The sequence below is a fragment of the Manihot esculenta genome, chromosome 14 (genome assembly GCF_001659605.2).
Source record: "Manihot esculenta cultivar AM560-2 chromosome 14, M.esculenta_v8, whole genome shotgun sequence".
Taxonomy (NCBI): Eukaryota; Viridiplantae; Streptophyta; class Magnoliopsida; order Malpighiales; family Euphorbiaceae; genus Manihot; species Manihot esculenta.
The window spans coordinates 2,863,754-2,881,347 of NC_035174.2; the positions used below are offsets into that span (position 1 = coordinate 2,863,754).

The 17,594-nt window shown below is 43.9% G+C and overlaps 1 pseudogene; it reads right to left on the reverse strand.

The window, feature by feature from the left end:
• Positions 1-327: 327 nt before the first annotated feature.
• On the reverse strand, positions 328-17,187 carry LOC110599781 (annotated as a pseudogene).
• Between the last annotated feature and the right edge of the window lie 407 nt (positions 17,188-17,594).

Below are 17,594 nucleotides of genomic sequence, written 5' to 3' on the forward strand. Positions count from 1 at the left end.
GAAGTAACGGAGGCCCTGTTCCCCTTGCATTGTCCATGTGGAATATAACTCTTTTCGGTATAATAGCATCCTACTTCAATTTATCCTTTTTAAAGATTCTTATACAAAAAGTATGAAATAAATGGATAACTTCATTTTGATAAAAAGGAAATTACTCAAGTATCATTGGCATATTCTTATTTTTAAAAGATAAATACTAATAATTGATTAAAAGATAAATGAATTAACAATAATAATAAGGTTAATTTTTTTAAATTGCAAAAGGAAGTGGGGCAGAGATTTTTTTTTTTTTTTTAAACAACACTTTTAAATGGGAGAAACAGAATATAGTCCAAACTATAACAATCTTACGATCTGATTAATTACAAACAAAAATATAATCTTAATAACAAGACAGTTTTATGATACTTTCACTCTAAAAATATAATCTTTACTTTTTCTCTGCTATACTTCTCCGGCACTCTTCTTATAGACGTCCCATTATTTTTCACTTCATTACGGTCTAAATAAACCGACTAACTCCCTGGCTCATTCGGTAAGAACCATTCATATTGATCATAAGCCGTTCTCTCCCAGAAAGAAAAGGGGGATAGAACCGGCCACCATGCAGTCAAAAACCGACCGTCTTGTGTAGCTATCTCCTCTTGGTTGCAAGCAAAAATCCGAATCCAAAAAAGCCTCAAGAATCGCCGAGTTGCCGTTGATGCAATCGTGTCCCTGTACAGTCAACAACCCGGCAGAATTCTGGCTCTCTGTGACACTGACTCAGTAGCAGCCCTCTAAAATCATTTCTCACCGGCCCACGCGTCGCTCCTACAAAACTGAAGAGCGTTCTGCGGTTACACGTGCGAACGTAGTTTTGCCAAAGAAACGTGTCTGCGTCTGATCTCGGGTTGAATCCTGTGGGGTGGGGCACATCGATATCAAGATGGTCCCAAGGGTTTCTTTCAATCAAGAGACGGGTCACGTTTTGCATTGCGGGCATGTTGAGGAAAGCAGAACCCCATTCTTTATCTTCCCACTGACGAAAATCCCATGTGATGCGTCCAACGTGATGAAATGATCATGGCCATTGGATCGTTTCCAATAGGGTTGTTCTGTGATCAACCTCAACAGCATCTTACAGTCCCCATCACGTCCCTGGAAAGTGTAGTTAGTCCAAAGATACCTCCTTTAGCGGATTCTGGCTCCAAAGTTCTACACTCAGGGACGGACGGATTCACCTTGGAGGCAGGGATGGCCTCTTGAAAATTTTAAATTATGTAGAGTATTTAACATATAATAGAAAAAATTATTATTAAATTTTTATATATTGATAATTTTTATTAATTAGTTTTTATTTTAAAATTATTCAATTAAAATATTTATATTTTATAAATTTAAATTTTTATTTAATTTTAAAACATGTAATTCATTTAATTTTAATTTTTTATTTTATTTTATTTCTTTTATTTTCATTTTTTAATTTAAAAAATTTATTTTTATTTTTAAAAGTTCAACTCCAATACATAATTTTTTTAAATTATTTATTATGTAATTTAATTTTATACACTATTTCTATTATTAAAAAATAATTATCTCATTTAATTAGTTTTAATTTATTTATATAATTAAAATTATTTATTAAATTATTCAAATTTAAAAAAATAAATTTTAGATTTTTATAAATAAAAATATTCATTAATTAATAAGTTTCCGAACTATTTAAATTTAATGGACAATAAATTAAATAATTTAAATTTAAAAATACTTAAATATAAATTAAATATTATTTTTATAAAAATAATATGTTAATTTATTTAAAAATACATAAATTTTATAATAAATATTATATTAAATTGTTATATTATTTTAACAGTGATATTTTTTTATGAATTTATATGTCATGATAGTAAAAAGAGTTTATTCTATAACAAATATTATTAAAAATTAATTTTATAATAAAATAAAAAATAAATTATTAATCGATTATTCATTGACATTATTAAAAAATATATTTATAAATATTAAAAATAAAGTTGTTATTAATATATTTTAATTAATAAAATATTAAATAAATTATAATTTAATTATAATATTTGATGACCGCTGGATTTCTTCACCCTAGAACAGGGGCTTGACCACAGCCAAAGGCCCATGACACAGAGGCCCACGTACTTGATACCCCCCAACAAGCCTGGTTCATTCCAGCTTCCGGGCCGGGCTCGACCAAGCTTCCTCACTCAGTCCAGCCTGATCCCTGACCAGCAGACCCCTCTCAGGCCCAGCGTCCAGCCCAACTCTCGGCCCAGCCCGGGGTCCAGAACAGTACTCACCAGACAGCCTGGCAGATCCGCTCGAACGTACGCATGAGGAGAATCAGAGGCCGTTACGCATGTAACAGGCAGCTGATACCCTAGTACACCCGAATCTGTATGGCAGAGACGCGTGACCCAATCCTGGAGAGACCTTTACACGTCACCAGCAAGCAAGACAATGTATAAAAGAGGAGTCCCCTCCTCAGAAAGTTTTAAGCCTTATTCTGTAACACAAAACCCTTGAAAAACCCTATTCTATTGGATCTCAGATCATCAATTGGCGCCGTCTGTGGGAAACGAAGGAGATCTTTTCATCACCGGAGTTTTCACTTTCAAAACCCACTGAGATCCACAATGGCAAACCACCAAGAAAGTAACCTTAATATTCCAAATGACTTAAGCTCCGCCCAAGAGGGGCAGCAGTTCTCTTTTTCTAGCCCTACGACGTTGAATAACCAAACACCCATCTCTCTTAATCCCTCGCCAGGCTTGGCAGGGAATACTCCCACCATGACCCTGTCTAACCAAGACATTCAAACCATGGCTCTCCAGCTACAAACCACTGCTCACTGGTTGGGGCAGATAATGCAACAAAGGGGACTTAGCACCCCAGTAAACGCACTCCCAGTAGTGGAGGAACCCAGAACCGATGAACCCCGACCTACCTCTATCCGCCTCCAAACTAACAACCACGATGTCGGAGAAGAGGAAGAACCGGAGGCCCGAATCCATGGGAGAAGGGCAAGAGAGATGATAGAAAATGAAGAGGTGGACGACTATTCTGCTGAAACAACCAGGGAAACGGGAACTGAAACAGAGGAGGAAGAATGTAGTTTGGGCAAAAGATCCAACCCAGAAGACGAGAAAATGAACCAAAAACTGAAAAGGTTGAAGGAGCAGCTCCTAGCCGAGCTAGGTAAGAAAGATCAGAGTCAAACCTCCTTGCCTACTTCTTCTCCCTTCTCAAAGGTAATGCAGCAGGAGACCGTTCCCAAAAAGTTTATGATGCCGCCGATGGCGGCCTATAATGGGGCTGGAAACCCGAGAGAACATGTCATGAACTATAAGACCTTCATGGAGTTGCAAACTCTGTCAGATGCTCTGATGTGCAAGGTGTTCCCAACAACGCTCTCGGGACCAGCGAGGGCATGGTTCAACAGCCTGGAGGCCGGAAGCATTAAAAGTTTTGGAGACCTTGCCCTCCGCTTCATCAGCCGGTTCGTAGCCGGGGTGCCAGCAGATAGGAAGACAAGCTATCTGGAAACAGTTAGGCAAAAAGCTGGTGAATCTCTCAGAGAGTATGTCGCCCGTTTCAATACGGAGGCCCTGCAGATTCCCGAGCTCGACGAAGGAAGGGCGGTAGAGGCCATGCAAAAGGGAACAACCTCTGCCGAGTTCTTTGGTTCTTTGAGCAGGAAACCTCCGACCTCACTGGCCGAGTTGATGAAGAGGGCGGAAAAGTACATAAGGCAGGATGACGCCTTAGTAACGAGTAGATTTGCCAAAGGGGTGGCAGGAAAAGAGAAAGCCCCGGAGGAAGGAAGGCTGGAGAAACACGAGAAGAAGCGTGGGAAGAGGCCTGAGCCATATAAGCAGGCCTGGGAAAGAAGGGATCAAAGGCCCCCCCCCTCCTCCCAGGGCTCATGAACCACGAGTGCTCCCCCCTTGGGTTCCTGAGAAGCCTACTCCCCTCAACGCTTCCAGAGCCGAAGTGCTCATGGCAGTCCAGGATAAGGAGTTCCTCCAGTGGCCTAAACCCATGAGGTCGGAAGCAGATCAGAGGAATCCTGACAAGTATTGTCAGTACCACCGGACACATGGCCACGATACAAATAACTGTTTTCAGTTAATCGCGGAGATTGAAAGATTGATAAAAAGGGGGCATCTCAAAAATTTTGTGAAGAAACCGGAGGGGCAGAGGCCTCCGCCCAGTCCGGCAGCCCAGATGCCCAGGAGAACCGGAGCTGGACCAGTGAATGATGGGTCTAGTGGGACTATTAATATGATTGTTGGAGGAACTGGAGGACGGATGAGCCGTCGAGGAAAGAAGAGAAACCGGGAAGGAGAGATCAGCAATGGCGAGGTCATGCAGATCGTTGAACACTCACCCATGGCCATCGTTTTCTCTTCAGAAGATGCACAGGACATTCAGATGCCCCATGATGACGCGCTTGTTATTGAAGCAGTCATTCATAATTTTCGGGTGAAGAAGGTTCTGGTGGATGATGGGAGTAAGGTCAATTTATTGCCATATCGGGTTTTCCAGCAGATGGGAATCCCGGAGGAACAGCTGGTTCGGGACCAGTCACCCATCAAAGGGATCGGAGGAGCACCGGTATTTGTAGAAGGGAAGGTGAAGCTGGCCCTTACCTTGGGAGAAGCACCCAGAGCTCGCACCCATCATGAGGTGTTTTTGGTGGTTAAACTCCCACTGAGTTACAATGCGATTTTAGGGAGGCCGGCGTTGTTTAGCTTTGAAGCTGTCACCAGCATCAGGTATTTGGCACTCAAGTTTCCAACGGAAGAAGGAGTGGGAATGGTTCGGGGCAGCCAGGAAGAAGCAAGGGCGGTATACTTGGCCACAGTAACAGAACCGAGCTCAACTGGAGAAGCACTCGACTCGGAAGTTCTGGAGGTCAAAGATGAAACAAAAAAAGCCCGGACAGAGCCAGTCGGAGAATTGGAGACCTTCCCCTTATCAGAAGCAGATGCAAGCAAGGTTTTCAGTCTTAATGCCAACCTCACCAAAGAACAAAAAGGTGAAGTCATGACTCTGATCCGAGGTCACGCGTCGACCTTCGCATGGAAGCCCTCAGACATGCCAGGAATTGACCCCAAAGTGATGACACACCGATTGAATGTCCTCTCCGAGGCCAGACCAGTGAAGCAAAAGAAGAGAGTAGTAGGAAGAGAAAAACAGCAAGCCACCCGGGAGGAAGTGCAGAAGTTAGAAGAAGCAGGCTTTATTAGGGAAGTAATGTACCCACAATGGTTGGCAAATCCTGTGTTAGTCAAAAAAGCCAATGGCAAATACAGGATGTGCATAGATTTTACCGACCTAAATAAAGCCTGCCCCAAAGATTGTTACCCCCTCCCCGATATTAATAAAATGGTCGATTCAACGGCCGGATTTGATTATATGTCTTCTTTGGATGCTATGTCTGGTTATCACCAAATCCCAATGGAGAAGTCGGATGAGGAGAAAACCTCATTTATAACTGAAGACGGGACTTACTGCTACAAAGCTATGCCTTTCGGATTAAGAAACGCCGGGGCAACTTACCAACGATTAATGAATAAAATCTTTAAGAACCAGATTGGCAGGAATGTAGAAGTGTATGTGGATGACATGGTGGTTAAAAGTTCAACTTTTCAACAACACATAGCAGATCTAAGGGAGATATTTGGGGTGTTAGATCAATACAGAATGAAGTTAAACCCAGCAAAATGTGCTTTTTTCATCAGGGGAGGAAAGTTCTTGGGATACATGGTGAGTGGAAGAGGCATTGAGCCTAATCCGGAGAAAGTAGAAGCCATATTGAATATGCCAGAGCCGACCTGCGTAAGGGACGTCCAGAGATTAACCGGGAGAGTGGTGGCGCTTAACCGATTTATGTCGAAGTCAGCAGAAAAGTGTTTACCATTCTTCAAAAAGTTGAGAAAGGTACCAAACTTCGAATGGACGGAAGACTGCCAAAAAGCTTTCGCGGAACTTAAGAAATATCTTAGCTCGCCTCACGTGCTCAGCAGTCCCATAAAAGGGGAAGAGCTTCTGATATATTTGGCAGCCTCAGAACAGGCAATCAGCGCGGTACTAGTAAGGGTAGAAGGAGGAGAGCAGAAACCTGTTTTCTACATCAGCAAGGTACTTAGAGACACTGAGGTCAGGTACTCGAACATTGAAAAATTGGCTTATGCCTTGTTGTTAGCAGTCCGGAAATTCAAAGTTTATCTGGAAGGCCACCAAGGAGTTGTGATGACGAACCAACCCTTAAAGAAGATCCTACGTAGGCCGGAAACTTCAGGACGGATGTTAGCATGGTCCGTGGAAATCAGCCCCTACTGTCTGGAATACCGACCTCGGACAGCCATAAAATCTCAAGCGCTGGCTGACTTCATAGCAGAATGCTCATTCAACGAGGAGAAGGAAGAATCATCCTCGGAGATGCCTAGAAAGGAAGGAGAGCGAGAGCTTTCCCAAGAATTTAGCTGGAAGCTATATGTAGACGGAGCATCAGGATCTGAGGGCAGCGGCACAGGGATAATGCTTAAGGGGCCGGAGGGCTTCAAAGTGTGTTATGCTTTACGGTTAGAATTCAAGGCTTCTAACAATATGGCCGAGTACGAGGCCTTGGTGAATGGGATGTTGGTAGCCTCGGAAGTAGGGGTAACCGACCTCGAAGTAAATAGTGACTCTCAACTGGTGATCAACCAGGTAACGGGGGTATATCAAGCCAGAGACCCCATCATGCAGAACTATCTTGATAAAGTAAAAGCCATAGAAGCCGAGCTCGCAGAATGGGGAGTTATTGTCAGATTTCAAAGAATACCTCGGGATGAAAATGAGGAGGCAGACCTGCTTAGTCGATTGACCAAAGAAGAATTAGAGCAGCTCCCTGACGAAGTATACATACAGCATATCCGCACACCTGCTTTCAAGAAGACAAACACGGTACTGCAGGTGGACCAGAGCCCAACTTGGATGAGCCCCTATCTGAAATATTTGGAGAAGGGCGAACTCCCTAAAGATAAAGACGAAGCCAGAAAGATAGCAGCTCGAGCTGCCAATTACCAAGTAATAAGGGGAACTTTGTACAGAAAGGGGAAGTCCAGCCCATGGCTCCGGTGTGTAAGTCCGGAAGAAGCTGCAAGGGTAATGGAGGAAATACATAGAGGCCTATGTGGGGCTCACGAGGGAGCAGAGACATTAGCTAACAAAATATTCAGGCAAGGATACTACTGGCCCACTGTTAAGAAAGAAGCAGAAGAGTTTGTCCGAAGGTGCGACGTATGTCAGAGATTTGCTAATGCCATCAGGACCCCTGCCACTCCTCAAGCAAGCATATCCAGTCCATGGCCTTTCTCGCAATGGGGAATTGACATCCTGGGCCCTTTCCCCAAGACTACGGGGCAAAGAAAATTTGTAGTGGTAGCTGTGGAATACTTCTCGAAATGGCCAGAGGCAGAAGCAATAGCAACAATCACAGCCAGAAAGATGATAGATTTCGTATGGGGGCATATCATCTGCAGATTTGGCATACCCAGAGTGCTTATCTCAGACAACGGCAGACAATTTGACTGCAACACTTTCAAAACCTTCACGACGAACGTGGGCATATGGCATAAGTTCTCCTCCGTGGCCCATCCTCAGACCAATGGTCAAACGGAAGTCACTAACAGAGCAATCCTCCAAGGATTAAAAAAGCGGCTGGATGGTGCAAAGGAAAACTGGGCAGAAGAACTCAATAGTATCCTATGGGCACTCCGAACTACTCCCAGAGTACCCACTAAGGAAACACCGTTCGCACTCGCTTACGGTACAGAGGCCGTAGTTCCAGTTGAATTACAGATCCCCACTCATCGAGTTCAATTTCTCAGCGAGGACACTAATGGGGACAAGTTAAGAAGCAACCTGGATGCTCTTGAAGAAGTTAGGGAAGAAGCACAAGTCCGAACTGCTGCTTATCAACAACGAGCGGCAAGATATTATAATCAAAAGGTCAGAGAAAGAAGCTTAAAGGTGGGAGACCTGACTTTAAGAAACTTGGAAGCTACAGGAAAAAGAGCAGCCGCAGGCAAGCTAGCACCGACCTGGGAAGGTCCATTCAAGGTGACAAAAGTGGTTAAGCCCGGGGTATACCGAATTGAAGATATGCAAGGAAACCCCGAGCCCCACGCCTGGAACATCCAGCACTTAAAAAGGTACTTCCCTTGAAATATATGTAAAGAAAAATATTGTACTCTGAAAGGCACAAATAAATAAAATAACGCCATTCTTTACGCAATGATGTTATCTCCATTAAGAATGTTACTTCTCTTTGAAAAAGAAAGAACAAAACTAGAAGACCGGGATCCCCAAGATCTCCCGGATACAAGACCAGGATCCCCAAGATCTCCTGGAGGTAGAAGACCGGGATCCCCAAGATCTCCCGGATGCAAGACCAGGATCCCCAAGATCTCCTGGCGAAAGAAGACCTCCTTGAGACATAGAGACCTCCTGGAGGTAGAAGACCGGGATCCCCAAGATCTCCCGGATGCAAGACCAGGATCCCCAAGATCTCCTGGCGAAAGAAGACCTCCTTGAGACATAGAGACCTCCTGGAGGTAGAAGACCGGGATCCCCAAGATCTCCCGGATGCAAGACCAGGATCGCCAAGATCTCCTGGCGAAAGAAGACCTCCTTGAGACATAGAGACCTCCTGGAGGTAGAAGACCGGGATCCCCAAGATCTCCTGGACAGAAGACCAGGATCCCCAAGATCTCCTGGCACTAGAAAACCTTACTGAGACATAGAGACCTCGGTGAGGCAGAAGACCAGGATCCCCAAGATCTCCTGGCACTAGAAAACCTCCTTGAGACATAGAGACCTCCTGGAGATAGAAGACCGGGATCCCCAAGATCTCCCGGACACAAGACCAGGATCCCCAAGATCTCCTGGCGAAAGAAGACCTCCTTGAGACATAGAGACCTCCTGGAGGTAGAAGATCGGGATCCCCAAGATCTCCCGGACACAAGACCAGGATCCCCAAGATCTCCTGGACAGAAGACCAGGATCCCCAAGATCTCCTGGCACTAGAAAACCTTACTGAGACATAGAGACCTCGGTGAGGCAGAAGACCAGGATCCCCAAGATCTCCTGGCACTAGAAAACCTCCTTGAGACATAGAGACCTCCTGGAGGTAGAAGACCGGGATCCCCAAGATCTCCCGGATGCAAGACCAGGATCCCCAAGATCTCCTGGCACTAAGAAGACCTCCTTGAGACATAGAGACCTTCTGGAGGTAGAAGACCGGGATCCCCAAGGTCGTCCCGGAATTACAAGACCAGGATAGGTCGTCCCGGAATTACAAGACCAGGATCCCCAAGATCTCCTGGCAAAAGAAAACCTCCCTAAGACATAGAGACCTCAGTAAAGAAGAAGACCGGAATCCCGTAGAACTCCCGGAAAAACAAAATAAAGGATAGCCGGTGAGGCCCCAAGGTCACCCCGGCACAGCCAGGATCTCGTAAGACCTCCTGAAGGTAAGAATAGTTGGTGAAGGACTTCAGGGCCCCCCAAAAAACGAAAATTTCCCATAACTTTATGCAGGAACAACTTACAAAACTATATTTCCGACCTCACAAACATAGAGAGGTCCGGCGCTGCCGAAAAAAAAAAAAAAAAAAAAAAAAAAAAGAAAAGAAAAGAGAGAGGTCGAGCTCCCAGCTCGGACCGATAAGCCCAAGACCGAGCTCCTAGCTCGGATAGATTCATTTCTTCAAAAGATCAAGATACGAAAGCCAAAAACAAAGGCCGAGCTCCCTCCATAGAAGAACTCATAAATCCTTAGGAGGATACTAAGGCTATAATCAAAAGCCTAAATCAGTTTATTTAAAATAAATATACAAAGTCACAACGAAGAAAGAAGGACTAGAAGTCAAAAACTAGCATGACAGTTGCCATCAAATGGGTACGAGATTTGATCTCTCAGACGACAGCTAAGAGCTGAACTCACAACTAAAGATTAATTTAGAGCTTCTGAATAAACATATGAAGTCTACATTACACATACGAAGAGTAAAGATAAATGTCAAAGAATATGAAAAACAAAAAGGAAACTAATATTCCATTAATAACTATTACAATTTATTTCTCCGGTGAGGAAGGAGGATGAATAGTCCTTAAAGGACTTACATCAATAAGAACACCCTCACTATTTCTATTTACAGCCACCCCTGAAGGAAGCTCGGTGTCCTTCGGACCAGAGCTCTCAATAGTAGGGGCAATTTCTGACCCAGGGTGAAGGCCTTCTTTCACAGAATCAGGATCGTCCTCCTCCGACCCTAGCTCGGATCCCTCTGAAGAAGACTCAGCTGGCCGATCTCGGTCCCTCCGGCAATCTCCTCGGGGCAAAGGGAAATCATCCTCCCCGTATAGCACTGACTCGCCATCTGAGTCCACTTCGCGCCTACGAAGCTTGGCCAAAGGAATATCAGGAGCCTGTCTAGCTTCTCTTAAACCGCGATTGTAGCCAGTTACATACATGCGGTAGGCCTTATCAAAGATAGCCTGTTTCATTTCACTAGAAGCTTTATACTCATCAAGATGTTCTTCACAAGCCTCGGCTACAAATTCCTCAAACTCAGAAGAATCTTTGTAGTCCTGAAGATGAGCTTCACAGGCCTGCTCAATTTTACCCTTTAGCTCATCAGACTCCTGATACTCCGCTATGTACTGATCGCGCTTCAGCTGAGCCTTCCCTTCGGCATACTTTACCACCTCAAGCAGGGCTAAACATTTACGTTCCAAAACTCTGACTTCATTTTTCAGCTGTTGTTGGCGAAGGTCGAACTCTTCAGCCGAGGAAGTCAAGTCTCTGATACGGTCAGAGCTTGTGCTCAACTCCTGCTCAAGGACCTGCACCCGAGCTAAGGTCATCTCTCTTTGAGCCTTTACTTCCTCCAGATGAGTCTGAAGTCCTTCGAGATCAGCCTTTAAGGCATCAAATTGGCGCTGGACTTCAGCTTTCTGGCTAACGGCCTCATCTCTCTCCTTGAGAGCCTCTGTCATAGAGGACAGCTGCTCTAGCACTCCTCTACAGCGAACCTCCAAGGTAGCTGCCCTCTCATCAGCCTCCTGGAGAACATTGCGAGTCCGAGACAACTCATCTTCTAAGGACGAGGTATGCTTTGCCGTCTCGGCTGTTTTCTCTTCAGCCTTTTTGAGGGCCTCCAACGCAGAATGCAATTCCACCTGGAGGGACTGGATTTGCTCCCGAGCAGCTACCAAATTGCCCCTCGCATCACTGGTGGCAGATATATTCTCCTCCAGACGTGCCTCTTCAATTCGGTGATCTACGGACTCCCGGAGGGAGCGATCACGGATATCCACCTCCATAAAGAGGCCCGTCACCTAACATGAAAACGCAACCATCAAGAAAAAGAAACAAAGCAAACTGAAAGGAGGGGGAAAAATGACTTACCATTAGAAGCATCTCCCTAATGGACGATCCGAGCTCCTCACGAGAGCGAGACTGGAAGGATGCTTGCTCCTTGGTAAAGCTGGCTAAAAGGCCGGTCAGAGCAAGAAGGCGTGGATCCGAGGCCTCTGTGGCTCCACCAAACATTTGCTCCCTAAGAAGGTCGGCAACAACACTGGCCGGAGACTCGGATGTAATACCCGACGTCTTTAGAGAATTGCCAGGAGAAGGCAATGACGGGTCAGCAGCAACACCTTTCCCTTTCCCAATGGGAGGAAGAGCTGGAGAAGATCCTGTTGCAACCCTGGACTTCTTCCGGACAGGAGAAGAGGCAGATTTTCCAGAAGAGGCTGGGCGCTTGCCTCCGATCTTTGCTGGAATGCCCTCAGAACCCTCAGGTTCAGTCCTCACAGGGGCAGGGGCACTTTCACCAGAAACCTCTGGACTTTGACCCCCTAGGAGGATGATCTCCATCCCCGTCCCAGAGGTCTCCTTGTCTTCAGCAGGGGACTTAAACTTTCCCCTTGACACCTCCTCAGTAGAATGGGCAGCACCCTGTCCCACTTGTTCAGTAGACTTTGAGCTCAATCCACCACGGCTAGATGGCTGAGCTGATTTAGTGCTGTGAGAGCTCGGCTTGGAAGCTCGAGAAGAAGCTTTACCAGAAGGCCGGCTGACCTTCTCGGAGGAAGCGACCTGAGCTAGCTCTATAGCAATCTCAGTTACAGAACGCCCATCCCCGAAGGCGTCAAAAATTGCGTGCATGTTCTTCAGAGACAGGTCAAGGTTCTTGGGGAATTTGATGCCGTCCATTTTAACCTCAGAAGCTGCAAAAAATAAGAAGTTATACAGAATCAGCATATTATCTGATATTCTTAACAACGAAGAAACAGAATAGCCGGACAAAGCACTATACCCGTGTCCTGGATATCCCTAAGGTTGGCCGCAAACATACACTTCTCGACATCATACTTCCTCTCAACGGAAGTCAGTCGAAGCAGCCCAACCTGCTCAATAAGACTCAATTCGGGCAGATCATTACAGCCCGGAAAGATCTCCCCCCAACTTAGGCCCACATCCCACGATCGGCAGGACCCTAGTTTCAGCTCCGCCACAAGGAAATTCTCTATCCACCCCTTTATAGAATCCTTGTAGCCCGTAAGAAGAGATAGCCCATTGCGGGGGGAAAAGTAATAGAAGTTTTGCTTCGCCCTAACCAGGCGGAAAAAAGTAACAAACAGACAGGCCGTAGATGTAAAACCCCAACACAGACAGATAGACTCGAAACAGGACATGAATAAAATGGAATTTGGGGATAACATTCGAGGAGTTACCCCAAAGTATTCAAAGACCTCAACAAAGAAAGGGGAAAAAGGAAATGGTAGACCAAATTCTCTCTGCTTTAGGAAAAACACTATGCTACGACCCTCTTGGGGATCCACTAAACCAGGAGGGGGAGGGTAGGGAAGAACTATCCTCTCATTTGGACGAGGTGCTCGAATAAAATACAACGGAGTATCTAGAAGCCTCCGGGAGATGTGATCAGTTATATTGGAAGACGTAATACGTGACTCAAGGTTAACAACATCAGGAAGCTTTGAACTTGCCATTGAAGAACAAGGGAGCGTACCTGAGAACACAATAAGGTGAAAAACGCAAAAGGAGTCGCAGGAAGCCAGAGAGCAGAAGAGAGCTAATTTCTTCGGAAGACAGAAGGAATTCGAAATGAAAGGCAATGATGAGACGGAACGTTGATCTGAACAGTTTTGTCTTGGAGCGGCGCGATCATTAATTGCTCTCAAAGTTTACCCTCTCAACGGTTAAGTAATAACCGGAGAGAAGGTAAAGGGGCAAAAGGATGATCGCTGGGCTTGTCTACATCTATCAAGGGCCAGGTCCACAATGATAGCCCATCACTTAAAGGCCCAGGCAAGCCCAACTTGTTCAGACCTGATCTCCAGCCAAGACAACGTAACCCACAAGATTCATCACTTCACCACATCCATGGCAAGTATCAAGGAAATGGAAAGAAAAACTCAAAGATGCAAGCAGATGAAAGCATGATAAAGGTTAGACCTACTCATCACATAGAATATATAAGATTTGACTTGTTAAAACAAGGGTACCTCGGATCTATACTGAGCTGAGAGCTTAGAGTTCAACTTATCAGAAGCCGAGCTCATAGGTCGGAATAGTCCAGCTCGGACAACATGACCTGAGAGCCCGGCCAGCTAACCCAGAGCTCATTTCACTAAGCGAAAGACAGAGCTCTCAGGTCGGCTAGTCTAGCTCGGACAACGCACCTGAGAGCCCGGATGAAGGAGACTCAAAGCTCAATTCATCTAAGTAGAGACCGAGCTCATAGATCGGTCAGACAACCCAGTTTGGAAATATGAAAGCCCAGTTGGCTAAATGGATCCGAAGTCCGGCTCACGAGTACAGTTAGTTCAGCTCGGAAAAAACAAATTTCAGTTAAAGCTACGAAGAAAAGCAGTTTCAGTACTCCATCCATGGTAGAGAAAGAACAACTCAAGTATGAACGAAAACGAGAACTTCATTAAAAGAAAAGCACATTACAGCACGTTACAAAGGCCTACACTACGGGACGAAAGACTATCCTTAAAGGATTTACATAGCCACATGCATCATCATCAACAATTACATCGTTATCACCTATCCTACTACTTCGGCCTTCGGTTCGGAGAAACTCTCGCAGCTCGATATGTGAGTTTGGCAGAAAGAGCTGCAGAAAGCCAAGAAGTTAATCCTCATAAGCGTTTCCCATGGATCCTCTGTAGGTCGGCATTCGGTTGCCCAAGTGTGATACGCGTGACAAACTCACATGTCATATGCTGTGTGTATATCACGCATAAAAAAACACGGGCTTCAGATTACGACCTCAGGAGGATCGCCGGGTTAACGTGTGAAGGTACCAGCAGAAGCTTGACTGAGTGTAGCAGATCTCAGTCTCGCGTAATACTGGTACTTCACATCAAAGAGACTAATAATACTGGTGCTTCACATCAAAGAAAACAACAAGCCGAGCACTTGAGCCCCTTCCATTTATATCCAAAGAAGGCAGCAACGGGGGAGGTCGGCCAGAAGATCTGGGCAAAATAATTTCAGCAACTTGCCGAATGGTCCCACCCATCAACCGCCCTACCAGACGGATCCCCAAAGCAACATTCAAACTCCTTAGAGGTAACATCCACTCCTCTGAAATTTTGAATTGACTCATTTTCGTCTCAGGTACTACGAAAGAGTCCCAAAACAGAGATAAGTTAGCACAATTTTCCGTCGAGATGATAAAAGTAAGATTAAAACAAATTCCTGGGGCAACACAGCAATGTAATATCAAGCTCGCCTTCGCCCGCTTGAAGAAGGCACCAAATGGATCCTTCACAGATAAAACAAGAAAATCTCTCTGTTCCAACAAAGTGCCTGGGAATGGTAAAGAGGTGAGGTTAATATATATATCCAAAAGTTTATGTTTTGCAGGACAAGGTAGAGCCGAATTCTCAATTAATGCTGTCAGAATCCTTCAAAGATATTCATGAGAAAGGAAAGAAAAGACATGTCCAGATAACAATGACAGGAAAGCAAAAATAACCGAGAACGCGGAGAATAAAGAAAAGTCCGAAAGAGGAAAGAGCAGATAGGATTCAGAAACTGCGCAAAGATAAAAAAATGAAAGAGTATTATAAAGACACCTGGACACGAACAGGCGCGGCCATGATGGTTTTTGATATTCACCCCCTCGGCAGTTGGAGCAATAACTCCCGAGAAGGTGAAGGGGCAATTGATGACCGCTGGATTTCTTCACCCCAGAACAGGGGCTTGACCACAGCCAAAGGCCCATGACACAGAGGCCCACGTACTTGATACCCCCCAACAAGCCTGGCTCATTCCAGCTTCCGGGCCGGGCTCGACCAAGCTTCCTCACTCAGTCCAGCCTGATCCCTGACCAGCAGACCCCTCTCAGGCCCAGCGTCCAGCCCAACTCTCGGCCCAGCCCGGGGTCCAGAACAGTACTCACCAGACAGCCTGGCAGATCCGCTCGAACGTACGCATGAGGAGAATCAGAGGCCGTTACGCATGTAACAGGCAGCTGATACCCTAGTACACCCGAATCTGTATGGCAGAGACGCGTGGCCCAATCCTGGAGAGACCTTTACACGTCACCAGCAAGCAAGACAATGTATAAAAGAGGAGTCCCCTCCTCAGAAAGTTTTAAGCCTTATTCTGTAACACAAAACCCTTGAAAAACCCTATTCTATTGGATCTCAGATCATCAATATTTATTAATTTTTAAATATATATTTTATTTTAATTAACCATTTATTAAAATACGCTACCTAATAAACTTTATAGATCCATCAATATCTACACTGAGGTTAAGAACCCTATTGTGAAAAATAACTTCCAGCATGAACTGATCAGTTTGGTGCCACGCCCGTGCTAGACTCTCCGGCAGGACTCATGCAAGCTGGTGGGTGGCTTTCTTGCCAAGCCCACCGTTGTATACTGCTTGGCATCTTGAGTTCCATGGATTCAATGTGTGACAATTCCTTAACAGATCATGGTTGAACATAGGGGGAAGATGATATACAAAGACCTTACCGAAGGGACAGGAGTTACTTTTTATGGCTAAGCTGTGCGCGGAAATGGGTTGAGGTCCTTGAGAAGAGAGGGAGAAGGGAAATGAAGCAGTAAAAGAGGTGAATATGAGGTATAGATAGAGAAAAGGAAAGGCAGTGATGATTATGAGGCATGCAGTGATACAACAATTAACCGGACAAGTATACTATGAGAACTGTGTGTGAAGCTGAAGCATACTCGACATGTTGGGTTTATGAATGAAGGGTAACAACAGCAACAGAATGGTTTGAAGAGAAAAGGAACAGCAAAGAGACCAACTTATCTGTAGCAATTTCTCGATTAGAAGAATGAATGAAATATTCAAGCACGCAGAGAAATAATTCTGTCAAAAATGAAGGGCATGGAGTGGGGACGATTTATTAGAATGACTGGATTTATATTTTTCTCTTTGTTGTTGGTTGTGCTAAACGAGGATGATCCTTCTTATCTACAAAAGCTCCTGAGTTCTTCTTACCTTGTTCGAATGAATGCATTGGAATTATAAGGCAGCTAACGACATACAGAGGACCAAAGACATGATCTCAAGAATGATGGTGACCATGCAACGATTCTTTATTACAAAATAATTAAATAAATATAAAAAATATCCGAAAAACCAAAGGATAATTAATAATTGACGAACTTATCACGTACAAAAATAATAATAATTGACGAACGAACTCTACCAAAAAAAATGACGAACAAAACTATATTCTCATGGATCGGGCTGGTGGATGATGATTGATAGTGTGAGGAAAATATATCCTTTTCTTTTTATTTAAAAAGAAGTGAGAATAAAATATTATTTTTAATTTATATTTATGCACTTTAACCTCGAAAGGCTTTTATTACTTAATAATAATAATGAATTCAACAAATTAAATATACAATAGACTTAGAAAAAAAAAAAAAAATATTCTCCAGTTGTTTGAAAGAGCCTCCTTCCTTTTGAAGACTCTGATTTAGAAGAAAGAGAAGAAGCTGAATGGGCGGCAGCTGGTGTGGTAGATTGCCTTGCGTACAACGCGTCGTCTCTGCTCTGTCCTCCGCCTAATACCAACAAAATAGCCCATGGCAATGACCTTTCTTTATTTCCTCAGCCCTATATTACGAAGAAAAGAAAATTATAAAAGGACCTTTTTACTTCTTTTTTTTTAATTATTTTTTTCGAAATATTATCTTATTTAAATTAAGAAAGAATAAAAGTTCAAAATTTGAAAAGAATAAAATATTATGTGTAAATTTTTTTGTCTTTTACTTTTTTAATTTGTAATTTAATTTTAATAGTATAATTATCTTTTATTTATTTATATTTTCTCTTTAAATTAAAAATATTATATAACCTTTCTTTCCTAATAAAAGAAAAATAAGTTTTCATTTTTACATTCTAATCTTATTTTCTTTTTTCTATTCATTTTCATCAATTCCAATATTGGTGAAAGGTCTGTATATTTAAATATTATTAATTAAAAAATAAAGG